This window comes from Staurois parvus, unplaced genomic scaffold (assembly GCF_062004578.1).
Source record: "Staurois parvus isolate SC_StPar_1 unplaced genomic scaffold, SC_StPar_1.0 ptg000179l, whole genome shotgun sequence".
Lineage (NCBI taxonomy): Eukaryota > Metazoa > Chordata > Amphibia > Anura > Ranidae > Staurois > Staurois parvus.
In genome coordinates, this window is record NW_028317975.1 from 3,304,875 (window position 1) to 3,320,996 (window position 16,122).

Sequence of the window (16,122 nt, forward strand, 5' to 3'; positions counted from 1 at the left end):
GTGGAGGGAGTTGCCATAGGAACCCAGCTGTGTGAGCAGGAAGCAGAGAGACAAAAGCTAACCTGCCCACTCCAGTTGTGTGGAGGCCAGAACACCACACAATTTCCACAGAAATTGTGAAGACGCCAGTGAAGTAAGCAATTTGAAGCAGTTTGTTTTTAACCGCTCTTCTCTGCCATATTTGAAATCTAATTCTTATTCTTATTATAGCCATATTTGCCACGCTAACTCCTCCCACAGTTTTTACACTACAAAGACAAGTAATATATCAAAACGTGCGCATTGATCCCGATCGGATTGCTATTACTTTGTAGAACGTTTCGCCAAATCGTTCAAGAAATATCGCGGTTTTTGCGGCGAAATTTTCCCATAGGAACGCATTGAGCAGCACAGCACAGCTAGAGTGTGCAAAGGAAAAATCAGAAAAATCAGAACATGATTTGTAAACTGCCATCACTCTTTCATTTTCAAGCCCACCTACACATATCTTATATCAAAACGTTCAGCTAACCCTGCTGTCACTAAAAATGTTCACGAATACCAGTAGTGTACCGCGCTCCAATATATTCTACCTTATGTGATATAATGAATTCATAAGTGTACCACCGATAATCAAATAATTACATCAATTAATTATACTTAAATATATGATTTGTGTAAATATATAAAATAAATTAATTTATCAATGTGAAAAAACAAAAACTATGAATGAAAAATATAAATAAAAAATAAAAAATATTTGCAGTGGGAATGACAGTTCCTTCTGTATAAATGAGATGGTGTTATTATTCAGTCTGGATAAAAATAAAAATAAAATAAAATTAAAATAAAAATAAAATTAAAAATTAAAATTAAAACAAAATAAAAATTAAAAATAAAATAAAAATAAAATAAAAATTAAAATAAATAAAAAATATTTGCAGTGGGAATGACAGTTCCTTCTGTATAAATGAGATGGTATTATTATTCAGTCTGGATAAAAATAAAAATAAAATAAAAATTTAATTAAAATAAAAAAAATAAAAATTAAAATTAAAATAAAATTAAAAATAAAATAAAAAAAAAAATTAAAATCAAAATAAAATTAACATAAAATTAAAATAAAAATAAAATTAAAATAAAAATTAAAATAAAATTAAATTAACATAAAATTAAAATAAAAATAAAATTAAAATTAAAATAAAAATAAAATTAAAAATAAAATTAAAATTAAAAATAAAATAAAATTAAAATTAAAATAAAATTAAAATTAAAATTAAAATAAACATAAAATTAAAATAAAATAAAAATAAAAATAAAATTAAAAATAAAATAAAATAATAAAAATTAAAATTAAAATAAAATTAAAATAAAAAAAAAATTAAAATAAAAATAAAAATAAATAATTGATATCCCGGATAAGACACTATGTTTCTTTTCTTTAATATTTAATTAATACTAATTTTAGCACGCAATTGAACTTGGCAAGTTTAAAAAGCCTGTTTAGAACACACATGCTGACATTCCTCTCAGAGTGAGTTGTCATAGCAACCCAGCTGTCTCAGCACAGTGAGCCTACTCCGCCCTCTCCAGGTGCAGCAACCAAAGGTCACTCAAGAGGCAGATGACTCACCAGGCTGGACTGTGAGCTTCAAAATACAAGCTGAAATGCATTTCTCACTATCAGGCTTGCAATGTGCACTGCTTACATTTCATCAATCATTTGGTAAAGGTTGCGGCAAGAACACTTTACACAATTTCCCCAGAAATTGTAGATTGTCTAGTTAAGTGTTCTTGCATAGCAAGGAACACTTATTGTTATCTCACAAGTATATTCTTATTCTTATTCTTATTATTATAGCCAAATTTGCCACGCTAACTCCTCCCACAGTTTTTACACTACAAAGACAAGTAATATATCAAAACGTGCGGATTGTTCCCGATCGGATTGCTATTACTTTGTGGAACGTTTCGCCGAATCGTTCAAGAAATATCGCGGTTTTTGTGGCGAAATTTTCCCATAGGAATGAATGGTGCATCTAGAGTGGCAGCAGAGCACAGCTAGAGTGTGCAAAGGAAAAATCAGAACATGATTTGTAAACTGCCATCACTCTGCCATTTTCAAGCCCACCTACACATATCTTATATCAAAACGTTCAGCTAACCCTGCTGTCACTAAAAATGTTCACGGCTAGGACATACTCCTGATAGTTTTCAGAATATGACCATTTGTTTGCACATCACCCCTCCCATTGACTTTCATTGAAACTCCACTCTAGACACCAGACATTTTAAGGGACGTTTTTAAACTGCGACTGTGCCTTCATTTGTTATCTTTCAGAGACATACTATACATCAAACTGTAGGTCTTTTTCTTGTGATTGTCACAATATAAACCTTTTCACGGTAGCATTTATACTTTTAAAACTACAAGCGTTTGAAGATGGCAATCGCCAGTGAATTTGGCAAGTTTAAACAGCCTGTTTAGAGCACAGCTCCTCACACACCTGTGACTGACTGAGGTAACAGGTGCAAGCAAAGGTCACTCAGGGGGCAGCTGAGTCACATTAGAGTGAGAAAGCTGCAGTGTGAAAGGAAAAATCAGAACATGATTTGTAAACTGCCATCACTATGTCATTTTCAAGCCCACCTACACATATCTTATATCAAAACGTTCAGCTAACCCTGCTGTCACTAAAAATGTTCACGGCTAGGACATACTCCTGATAGTTTTCAGAATATGACCATTTGTTTGCACCTCACTCCTCCCATTGACTTTCATTGAAACTCCACTTTAGACACAAGAAATTTTAAGGGACGTTTTTAAACTGCAACTGTGCCTTCATTTTTAATATTGCAGAGACATACTATATATCAAAATTTAGGTCTGTTTCTTGTGATTGTCAAAATATAAGCCTTTTCACGGTAGCATTTATACTTTTAAAACTACAACCGTTGAAGATGGCAATCACCAGTGATGTCAGCAACTTGGAGCAGTTTGTTTATAACCATGACTCTGCCCTTGGTGTGGAGGGAGTTGCCATAGGAACCCAGCTGTGTGAGCAGGAAGCAGAGAGACAAAAGCTAACCTGCCCACTCCAGTTGTGTGGAGGCCAGAACACCACACAATTTCCACAGAAATTGTGAAGACGCCAGTGAAGTAAGCAATTTGAAGCAGTTTGTTTTTAACCGCTCTTCTCTGCCATATTTGAAATCTAATTCTTATTCTTATTATAGCCATATTTGCCACGCTAACTCCTCCCACAGTTTTTACACTACAAAGACAAGTAATATATCAAAACGTGCGCATTGATCCCGATCGGATTGCTATTACTTTGTAGAACGTTTCGCCGAATCGTTCAAGAAATATCGCGGTTTTTGCGGCGAAATTTTCCCATAGGAATGCATTGAGCAGCACAGCACAGCTAGAGTGTGCAAAGGAAAAATCAGAAAAATCAGAACATGATTTGTAAACTGCCATCACTCTGCCATTTTCAAGCCCACCTACACATATCTTATATCAAAACGTTCAGCTAACCCTGCTGTCACTAAAAATGTTCACGAATACCAGTAGTGTACCGCGCTCCAATATATTCTACCTTATGTGATATAATGAATTCATAAGTGTACCACCGATAATCAAATAATTACATCAATTAATTATACTTAAATATATGATTTGTGTAAATATATAAAATAAATAAATTTATCAATGTGAAAAAACAAAAACTATGAATGAAAAATATAAATAAAAAATAAAAAATATTTGCAGTGGGAATGACAGTTCCTTCTGTATAAATGAGATGGTGTTATTATTCAGTCTGGATAAAAATAAAAATAAAATAAAATTAAAATAAAAATAAAATTAAAAATTAAAATTAAAACAAAATAAAAATTAAAAATAAAATAAATATTAAATAAAAATTAAAATAAATAAAAAATATTTGCAGTGGGAATGACAGTTCCTTCTGTATAAATGAGATGGTATTATTATTCAGTCTGGATAAAAATAAAAATAAAATAAAAATTTAATTAAAATAAAAAAAAATAAAATTAAAATTAAAATAAAATTAAAAGTAAAATAAAAATAAAAATTAAAATAAAAATAAAATTAAAATAAAAATTAACATAAAATTAAAATTAACATAAAATTAAAATAAAAATAAAAATAAAATTAAAATTAAAATAAAAATAAAAATAAAATTAAAAATAAAAATAAAAATTAAAATAAAATTAAAAATAAAATAAAATTAAAATAAAAATAAAATTAAAATTAACATAAAATTAAAAATAAAATAAAAATAAAAATTAAAATAAAAATAAAATTAAAATTAAAAAAAAATTAAAATAAATAAAAAATATTTGCAGTGGGAATGACAGTTCCTTCTGTATAAATGAGATGGTATTATTATTCAGTCTGGATAAAAATAAAAATAAAATAAAAATTTAATTAAAATAAAAAAAAATAAAATTAAAATTAAAATAAAATTAAAAATAAAATAAAAATAAAAATTAAAATAAAATTAAAATAAAAATTAAAATAAAATTAAAATTAACATAAAATTAAAATAAAAATAAAATTAAAATTAAAATAAAAATAAAAATAAAATTAAAAATAAAAATAAAAAAAAAAATTAAAATAAAATTAAAAATAAAATAATATTAAAATTAAAATAAAAATAAAATTAAAATTAACATAAAATTAAAATAAAAATAAAATTAAAATAAAATTAAAATTAAAATAAAATAAAAATAAAAATAAAATTTAAAATAAAATAAAATAAAATAAAATAATAAAAATTAAAATTAAAATAAAATTAAAATAAAAAAAAAATAAAAATAAAAATAAATAATTGATATCCCGGATAAGACACTATGTTTCTTTTCTTTAATATTTAATTAATACTAATTTTAGCACACAATTGAACTTGGCAAGTTTAAAAAGCCTGTTTAGAACACACATGCTGACATTCCTCTCAGAGTGAGTTGTCATAGCAACCCAGCTGTCTCAGCACAGTGAGCCTACTCCGCCCTCTCCAGGTGCAGCAACCAAAGGTCACTCAAGAGGCAGATGACTCACCAGGCTGGACTGTGAGCTTCAAAATACAAGCTGAAATGCATTTCTCACTATCAGGCTTGCAATGTGCACTGCTTACATTTCATCAATCATTTGGTAAAGGTTGCGGCAAGAACACTTTACACAATTTCCCCAGAAATTGTAGATTGTCTAGTTTTTATTCTTATTATTATAGCCAAATTTGCCACGCTAACTCCTCCCACAGTTTTTACACTACAAAGACAAGTAATATATCAAAACGTGCGGATTGTTCCCGATCGGATTGCTATTACTTTGTGGAACGTTTCACCGAATCGTTCAAGAAATATCGCGGTTTTTGCGGCGAAATTTTCCCATAGGAATGAATGGTGCATCTAGAGTGGCAGCAGAGCACAGCTAGAGTGTGCAAAGGAAAAATCAGAACATGATTTGTAAACTGCCATCACTCTGCCATTTTCAAGCCCACCTACACATATCTTATATCAAAACGTTCAGCTAACCCTGCTGTCACTAAAAATGTTCACGGCTAGGACATACTCCTGATAGTTTTCAGAATATGACCATTTGTTTGCACATCACCCCTCCCATTGACTTTCATTGAAACTCCACTCTAGACACCAGACATTTTAAGGGACGTTTTTAAACTGCGACTGTGCCTTCATTTGTTATCTTTCAGAGACATACTATACATCAAACTGTAGGTCTTTTTCTTGTGATTGTCACAATATAAACCTTTTCACGGTAGCATTTATACTTTTAAAACTACAAGCGTTTGAAGATGGCAATCGCCAGTGAATTTGGCAAGTTTAAATAGCCTGTTTAGAGCAGAGCTGTCACACACCTGTGACTGACTGAGGTAACAGGTGCAAGCAAAGGTCACTCAGGGGGCAGCTGAGTCACATTAGAGTGAGAAAGCTGCAATGTGGAAGGAAAAATCAGAACATGATTTGTAAACTGCCATCACTCTGCCATTTTCAAGCCCACCTACACATATCTTATATCAAAACGTTCAGCTAACCCTGCTGTCACTAAAAATGTTCACGGCTAGGACATACTCCTGATAGTTTTCAGAATATGACCATTTGTTTGCACCTCACTCCTCCCATTGACTTTCATTGAAACTCCACTTTAGACACAAGAAATTTTAAGGGACGTTTTTAAACTGCGACTGTGCCTTCATTTTTAATATTGCAGAGACATACTATATATCAAAATTTAGGTCTGTTTCTTGTGATTGTCACAATATAAGCCTTTTCACGGTAGCATTTATACTTTTAAAACTACAACCGTTTGAAGATGGCAATCGCCAGTGATGTCAGCAACTTGGAGCAGTTTGTTTATAACCATGACTCTGCCCTTGGTGTGGAGGGAGTTGCCATAGGAACCCAGCTGTGTGAGCAGGAAGCAGAGAGACAAAAGCTAACCTGCCCACTCCAGTTGTGTGGAGGCCAGAACACCACACAATTTCCACAGAAATTGTGAAGACGCCAGTGAAGTGAGCAATTTGAAGCAGTTTGTTTTTAACCGCTCTTCTCTGCCATATTTGAAATCTAATTCTTATTCTTATTATAGCCATATTTGCAGTGGGAATGACAGTTCCTTCTGTATAAATGAGATGGTATTATTATTCAGTCTGGATAAAAATAAAAATAAAATAAAAATTTAATTAAAATAAAAAAAAATAAAATTAAAATTAAAATAAAATTAAAAATAAAATAAAAATTAAAATTAAAATAAAAATAAAATTAAAATTAAAAAAAAATTAAAATAAAAATAAAATTAACATAAAATTAAAATAAAAATAAAATTAAAATAAAAATAAAAAAAAACATAAAATTAAAATTAAAATAAAATAAAAATAAAATTAAAAATAAAATAAAATAAAATAAAATAATAAAAATTAAAATTAAAATAAAATTAAAATAAAAAAAAAATTAAAATAAAAATAAATAATTGATATCCCGGATAAGACACTATGTTTCTTTTCTTTAATATTTAATTAATACTAATTTTAGCACGCAATTGAACTTGGCAAGTTTAAAAAGCCTGTTTAGAACACACATGCTGACATTCCTCTCAGAGTGAGTTGTCATAGCAACCCAGCTGTCTCAGCACAGTGAGCCTACTCCGCCCTCTCCAGGTGCAGCAACCAAAGGTCACTCAAGAGGCAGATGACTCACCAGGCTGGACTGTGAGCTTCAAAATACAAGCTGAAATGCATTTCTCACTATCAGGCTTGCAATGTGCACTGCTTACATTTCATCAATCATTTGGTAAAGGTTGCGGCAAGAACACTTTACACAATTTCCCCAGAAATTGTAGATTGTCTAGTTGTATAATGTATGGCCAGCCTTATTGTTATCTCACATATATATTCTTATTCTTATTATAGCCATATTTGCCACGCTAACTCCTCCCACAGGTTTTACACTACAAATACAAGTAATATATCAAAACGTGCGGATTGTTCCCGATCGGATTGCTATTACTTTGTGGAACGTTTCGCCGAATCGTTCAAGAAATATCGCGGTTTTTGCGGCAAAATTTTCCCATAGGAATGCATTGAGCAGCAGAGCACAGCTAGAGTGTGTAAAGGAAAAATCAGAACATGATTTGTAAACTGCCATCACTCTGCCATTTTCAAGCCCACCTACACATATCTTATATCAAAACGTTCAGCTAACCCTGCTGTCACTAAAAATGTTCACGGCTAGGACATATTCCTGATAGTTTTCAGAATATGACCATTTGTTTGCACCTCACCCCTCCCATTGACTTTCATTGAAACTTCACTCACAGCTACCTGAAATGTTAAGGGACGTTTTTAAACTGCGACTGTGCCTTCATTTTTAATATTGCAGAGACATACTATACATCAAAATTTAGGTCTGTTTCTTGTGATTGTCACAGTATAAACCTTTTCGCAGTAGCATTTATACTTTTAAAACTACAAGCGTTTGAAGATGGCAATCGCCAGTGAATTTGGCAAGTTTGAGCAGGGTGTTTAGAGCAGAGCTTCTCACACACCTGTCACAGGTGCAACCAAAGGTCACTCAGGGGGCAGCTGAGTCACATTAGAGTGAGAAGTGAGAAAGCTACAGTGTGGAAGGAAAAATCAGAACATGATTTGTAAACTGCCATCACTCTGTCATTTTCAAGCCCACCTACACATATCTTATATCAATACGTTCAGCTAACCCTGCTGTCACTAAAAATGTTCACGAATGCCAGTAGTGTACCGCGCTCCAATATATTCTACCTTATGTGATATAATGAATTCATAAGTGTACCACCGATAATCAAATAATTACATCAATTAATTATACTTAAATATATGATTTGTGTAAATATATAAAATAAATTAATTTATCAATGTGAAAAAACAAAAACTATGAATGAAAAATATAAATAAAAAATAAAAAATATTTGCAGTGGGAATGACAGTTCCTTCTGTATAAATGAGATGGTATTATTATTCAGTCTGGATAAAAATAAAAATAAAATTAAAATAAAATTAAAATAAAAAAAAAATAAATAAAATTAAAATAAAAATAAAATTAAAAATTAAAATTAAAATAAAAATAAAATTAAAATTAAAATAAATAAAAAATATTTGCAGTGGGAATGACAGTTCCTTCTGTATAAATGAGATGGTATTATTATTCAGTCTGGATAAAAATAAAAATAAAATAAAAATTAAATTAAAATAAAAATAAAAAAAAATTAAATTAAAATTAAAATAAAATAAAAATAAAATTAAAATAAAAATTAAAATAAAAATAAAATTAAAATAAAAATAAAAATAAAATTAACATAAAATTAAAATAAAAATAAAATTAAAATAACATAAAATAAAAATAAAAATAAAATTAAAATTAAAATTAAAATAAAATTAAAATTAACATAAAATAAAAATAAAATTAAAATAAAAATAAAATTAAAATAAAAATAAAATTAAAATTAACATAAAATTAAAATAAAAATAAAGTAAAAATAAAATTAAAATTAAAATTAAAATAAAAATAAAATTAAAAATAAAATTAAATTAAAATTAAAATAAAAAAAAAATTAAAATAAAAAAAAAATAAAAAAAAAAATAAAAATAAAATTAAAAATAAAATAAAAATAAACATAGACATAAACATAAACATAAACATAAAAATAAAATTAAAATAAAAATAAAAATAAATAATTGATATCCCGGATAAGACTGAATAATAACACCATCTCATTTATACAGAAGGAACTGTCATTCCCACTGCAAATATTTTTTATTTATATTTTTCATTCATAGTTTTTGTTTTTTCACATTGATAAATTAATTTATTTTATATATTTACACAAATCATATATTTAAGTATAATTAATTCATGTAATTATTTGATTATCGGTGGTACACTTATGAATTCATTATATCACATAAGGTAGAATATATTGGAGCGCGGTACACTACTGGCATTTATGATTAATATTTATACACCTAGAGAGGGTGAGATTAGTACCTGGCGATCTAATATTTAATTAATACTAATTTTAGCACGCAATTAATTAATTAATTCGTAATATTTTATTATTTATATATTTTTCACATATATTTTTTTATAATTTTTTATGTATGATATCAATTAACAATAGAGTTTATATATAGAAAGAAAACTCCTAGTGGCTCACAAGTAACTATCCAACTTTTTATAAAAATGTTCGCGGCTAGGACATACTCCTGATAGTTTTCACAATATGACCATTTGTTTGCACCTCACCCCTGCCATTGACTTTCATTGAAACTCCACTCTAGATACCTGACATTTTAAGGGACGTTTTTAAACTGCGACTGTGCCTTCATTTTTAATATTGCAGAGACATAATATATATCAAAATTTAGGTCTGTTTCTTGTGATTGTCACAATATAAACCTTTTCACGGTAGCATTTATACTTTTAAAACTACAAGCGTTTGAAGATGGCAATCGCCAGTGAAGATGGCAAGTTTAAAAAGCCTGTTTAGAACAGACATGCTGACATTCCTCTCAGAGTGAGTTGTCATAGCAACCCAGCTGTCTCAGCACAGTGAGCCTACTCCGCCCACTCCAGGTGCAGCAACCAAAGGTCACTCAAGAGGCAGATGACTCACCAGGCTGGACTGTGAGCTTCAAAATACAAGCTGAAATGCATTTCTCACTATCAGGCTTGCAATGTGCCCTGCTTACATTTCATCAATCATTTGGTAAAGGTTGCGGCAAGAACACTTTACACAATTTCCCCAGAAATTGTAGATTTTCTAGTTATTATTATTATACAAAGTGAAAGTAAGCATTTAAAAGAAGGTAGCCAAGATACAACCTGGCATCCATATAAACGTAGCACCCCTCTAGATCGCCAGGAGGAGTTAATTGCTAATTTTTAGATAGAGAGGCTGAGCAGCAGCCTTAGGAAATAATCAGCAGAGTCAAATTTGGGTCAGGGCTGAGAGGCTCTGCAGATCAGTTCCTTGATACCACCCCAAGCTCTATAATTTTGGAGAAAATTCTAGAAGCAGTAGGCAGGGGTTCGGAGGGGCTGATCTGCATACTTAGTGGATCCTAACCAGTCTCCAGGTAGAAGGCTTGGCATGAGGTCAGGACAGCCCATAAGTATGACTGAGCCTGCTCATCAGCAGGAGAGTTCAGGTGGAAGATGTGAGAGAAGAGGTACAGGAACCTGGGAGGGGGCCCAGTGGGAAGGGGCCTATGTGGGCTGAGACTAGACAGAAGGATCGCTCAGGCTCACCGGTCCCTGGAGAGAGGACTACCTGTGGAGCTAAGAAAGGAGCCAGCCCAGCAGAAGGCCTTAAGGCAGCCACCAACCTAAACCAGCTCACAGAAAAGAGACTGAGTGAGTAATCCTTCACCCCCTGGGCCAGCAAAAGGTGAAAAGAGCACTCTGGTGGGAAACCTGATTAGCTCCTTACCTAGGACTGTTCATCTTAAAAGTGGCAGCCACTTGATCTCCTTGCCTAGGGATTTCTGCAGACAGCTGGGTAAAGAAAAGGATTTATGTGGGGTCTGGGGTGGTACACCAGGGAAGGCTGGAGAGCTCTCCAAGAAGAGTTTTTTTGCTGTATAAAGACTTGTATATAGTTTCCAGGGAGTTGTCCTCAGTTTGCAGTTCCCTTGGGGATCCCATACACCCCTTACCCGATCGAAGTTCAATTCCTCTAACAAAACTAAAAAAACCAAGCTCAAGGACTGTTCACTGTCTCTGATAGATTCAACAAGGTGTTGGAAACATTCTTCAGAGATTTCGGACCATATTGACATGAGTTACTGTTGCCTTTCTATCATCTCAAACCAGTCTGCCCATTCTCCTCTGACCTCTGACATCAACAAGGCATTTTCATCCACACAACTGCCACTCAGTGGATATTTTCTCTTTTTTGGCCCGTTCCAAGCAGTTTTTGAAATACTCAGACCAACCCGTCTGGCACCAACAACCATACCAAGTTCAAAGTTACTTAAATCCCCTTTCTTTCCCATTCTGATACTCTGGGTTGAACCTCAAGTCATCTTCCCCACATCTAGATGCCTAAATGCATTGAGTTGCTGCTATATGATTGACTGATTAGCAATTTGTGTTACCAAGCAATTGAACAGGTGTACCTAATAAAGCGGTCGGTGAGAGTATATACAGATATATATATATATATACACACACACACACTGTATTTGAGGTGTTAGGATGAGCTGTGTTTGTTAATATTTTCAAAACCGTCTTTTACTAAGAAAATACTTTGGAGAAGTACCCGAGATCAATATTTTCATTCTACAACTCCGATAGAAGAGCATTAAAACATTAAAATACCAGCAAGAAGCTGAGTTTTATTTCTGGGCAGGGGCGGACTGACAATTCATGGGGCCCATGGGCAATAGGGTATCATGGGGACCCTGTGTCCTTGCCCAAACTCAAAAAAGCCTATGAAAAAGGTACCAGGGGCATCTCATGGGGCCCCTACTGACCCCAGGCCCTCGGGCATTGCCCGAGTTTCCAAATGGTCAGTCTGCCTCTGTTTTTGGGTACTATGTCTCTGGTCACATAATTTTGAAGTTCCTAAACACTTTCTCAGAATATTCCAGTATTCCGCATTTTCTCTAAAACAAGCAGAACCCAAACAGAAGGTTCACTCCCAATGGCTTGAGGTCACACACAAAGCTAAAATTTGGGATTTTCTTTAGCATTCTCCAGGAATACGGAACATTTCCATACAACTGAGAACCCTCTCTGACTTCCTTTCATATTTATCTACCCATTTCACACGTTGTGGACTCCGTCAAGCAGATCCACCTGCCCAGCAGGGTATCTGCTGATCCTCGCTGAGCAGGTGGATGACAGGTCCATGTCTGATCCGCTTGTGCGGAGTGGACATGGACCCAGCCAGTTCTCTATGGGGCGGTCAGATGTAAACAGATAGGTGTTCCATTTACATCAGACTATCATCGGATTCGATCCGCTAGATGGGGAACATATCAGGGGAGCAGCATCTCCACCAGAAAAAGGGATGAAAGGAAGGACCCGCGCACCATGGGAGCCAAGTGGGACCTGAGAGAGGCTGTGGGCTGCTTGATGGTGTATGTAGAGCCTGGCTCTCGTTTCCGAGGATGTCCGAAGCTGTAAAGATGAGTGTGGGGGTGGGGGGTAGTGGAAGGCTCTCCCGGGTGGGGGGCAGGGGTGTTGTTGGTCAATGTCAGGCTCTTTCCACAGAAGGGGGAAGGGGGGTCATGTTTGTCGGTATCAGTGGGTGCAGATAATGTTTGTGTTGCCTAGGGCAGCACAAAACCTAAATACACCACTGCATCCATCTGTTTTTGGTGGACCGGATTGATCAGATGCAGGCGTGTGTAAACAGATATATGTCCATCTACATCCGCCTCCTCATAGAGAACATAGGGTGGTCCGAACGGGAGTTTGCCTGAAAAACAGACAGGTGGACCCATTCGGAACATCTGTGTGAAAGGTACCTAACACTAAGAGTTCCATATTTTCTGCAGCCATAGGAAAAGTTAGGACTTTTGCAGGTAATACCCAATATACAATCTATGTATACAGTAGGTTTGTAAGACTGGGAAGAAGTCAGAAAATCAAGACTTCCACATCGATTGAATTGCTTGGATCAGTGTATCGGTAAAGGGATCTTTCAACATTAAAAATGTGTCTCCTTATCACCCCAACTTCTAACCGTAACGCTGAACATCAGAAAAAAAAACATATACCAATGGAAGGGGCATCAGATCACATGATAAAAGGGTCTGTTACCTATCGGATGTGACCTCCTACCACCCAAGGGTCACCAAAACCTTTCAATATTCTATACTGGGACATGGCACTCTGTTACCTATCGGATGTGACCTCCTACCACCCGAGGGTCACCCCAGCCTTTCAATATTCTATACTGGGACATGGCACTCTGTTACCTATCGGATGTGACCTCCTACCACCCGAGGGTCACCCCAGCCTTTCAATATTCTATACTGGGACATGGCACTCTGTTACCTATCGGATGTGACCTCCTACCACCCGAGGGTCACCCCAGCCTTTCAATATTCTATACTGGGACATGGCACTCTGTTACCTATCGGATGTGACCTCCTACCACCCGAGGGTCACCCCAGCCTTTCAATATTCTATACTGGGACATGGCACTCTGTTACCTATCGGATGTGACCTCCTACCACCCGAGGGTCACCCCAGCCTTTCAAAATACTATACTGGGACATGGCACTCTGTTACCTATCGGATGAGACCTCCTACCACCCGAGGGTCACCCCAACCTTTCAATATTCTATACTGGGACATGGCACTCTGTTACCTATCGGATGTGACCTCCTACCACCCGCGGGTCACCCCAACCTTTCAATATTCTGTACTGGGACATGGCACTCTGTTACCTATCGGATGTGACCTCCTACCACCCGAGGGTCACCCCAACCTTTCAATATTCTATACTGGGACATGGCACTCTGTTACCTATCGGATGTGACCTCCTACCACCCGCGGGTCACCCCAACCTTTCAATATTCTGTACTGGGACATGGCACTCTGTTACCTATTGGATGTGACCTCCTACCACCCGAGGGTCACCCCAGCCTTTCAGTATTCTATACTGGGACATGGCACTCTGTAACCTATGGGATGTGACCTCCTACCACCCGAGGGTCACCCCAGCCTTTCAATATTCTATACTGGGACATGGCACTCTGTTACCTATCGGATGTGACCTCCTACCACCCGAGGGTCACCCCAGCCTTTCAATATATTATAGTCTCTGTTTCTGGACCAAAGGTAAACATTTTATCTTCGAACGGGCATTTTTAAAATTTTGTTATTTTGCCTTGAGTTGCTTTAACCACTTCCCGTCTGGCCCATGTATATGAACGGCGGGATGGTGGCAGTGCAGGAGCGGGTGGCCGTTTATAAACAGCCTCCCCTCCCCCTGCTTGTGCGTGCTCCTTGGGAGCGCACAGCACCGCGATACGGATTCCACTTTGTCTTGCTTAGTAGTAAGCAAGATGTCACTTCCTGACATCATTGCTTACTACGTGTGAAATCTGTGAATGATCACAGAGGTCACATGGTACAGGGCTATTCACAACAGCCTTGTACCATGTGACAAGCTATGAACCAATCACAGCTCACACAGTATTTCTCAATGGCTGCAAGAATGCAGCCAGAGAGAAGGAGAAATGATTGCTTTTACAGCCTTTATGGGTGTAAAAGCAATCAGTGTAAAAAAAAAAAATGTTCATTACCCCTCATAAGTGGTACAGTGTCACTATGGTGACACTGTACTGCTAGGGTGACAGTATGTAAAAAAACAAACAAAACATAAATAAATAATAATATAAAAAAATAAAATAAAATGTAATTTTTTTTTTAAATTATAATTTTTAGGAAACTAATTTGGATTATTTTTTTTTCTAAAAAGATAACTGAATAAATTTTGACCAAGATTTATGAAGAAAGATTATTTATTTGCAAATTTCTTTCAAATTTTTTGGACTTTTTCATTTATAAAGCAAAAAAAAAAAAAAATCCCAGTGGTGAGTAAATACCACCAAAATAAAGCTTTATCTGTCTCGAAAAAATGCTAAAAAATTCATATGGGTACAGTGTTGCATGACCGCGCAATTGTCATTCAAAGCGTGACAGCGCTGAAAGCTGAAAATAGGCTTGGACAGGAAGGGGGTGAAAGTGTCCGGACTGGAAGGGGGGTGAAAGTGTCCGGACTGGAAGGGGGTGAAAGTGTACGGACTGAAAGGGGGTGAATGAGTCCGGACTGGAAGGGGGTGAAAGCGCCCGGACTGGAAGGGGGTGAAAGTGTCCGGACTGGAAGGAGGTGAAAGCCTCCGGACTGGAAGGGCGGTGAAAGCGTCCGGACTGGAAGGGCGGTGAAAGCGTCCGGACTGGAAGGGGGTGAAAGCGTCCGGACTGGAAGGGGGGGAAAGCGTCCGGACTGGAAGGGGGGGAAAGTGTCCGGACTGGAAGGGGGTGAAAGCGTCTGGACTGGAAGGGGGTGAAAGCGTCTGGACTGGAAGGGGGTGAAAGCGTCCGGACTGAAAGGGGTGAAAGCGTCCGGACTGGAAGGGGGTTAAAGCGTCCGGACTGGAAGGGGGTGAAAGCGTCCGGGCTGGAAGGGGGGTGAAAGCGTCCGGGCTGGAAGGGGGGTGAAAGCGTCCGGACTGGAAGGGGGGTGAAAGCGTCCGGACTGGAAGGGGGTGAAAGCGTCCGTATTGGAAGGGGGGGAAAGCGTCCGGACTGGAAGGGGGGGAAAGCGTCCGGACTGGAAGGGGGTGAAAGTGTCCGGACCGGAAGGGGGGGAAAGTGTCCGGACTGGAAGGGGGTGAAAGCGTCCGGACTGGAAGGGGGGGAAAGCGTCCGGACTGGAAGGGGGTGAAAGTGTCCGGACTGGAAGGGGGTGAAAGTGTCCGGACTGGAAGGGGGTGAAAGTGTCTGGACTGGAAGGGCGGGAAAGCGTCCGGACTGGAAGGGGGTGAAAGCGTCCAGACTGGAAGGGGGTGAAAGCGTCCGGACTGGAAGGGGGTGAAAGCGTCTGGGCTG

At 36.0% G+C, this 16,122-nt stretch overlaps 1 long non-coding RNA gene across 1 annotated transcript in view; it reads left to right on the forward strand.

The window, feature by feature from the left end:
- Positions 1–16,122, forward strand: part of LOC149462251 (uncharacterized) — a 74,065-nt gene that overhangs the window by 30,844 nt on the left and 27,099 nt on the right. The gene's annotated exons all lie outside the window — the stretch shown is intronic.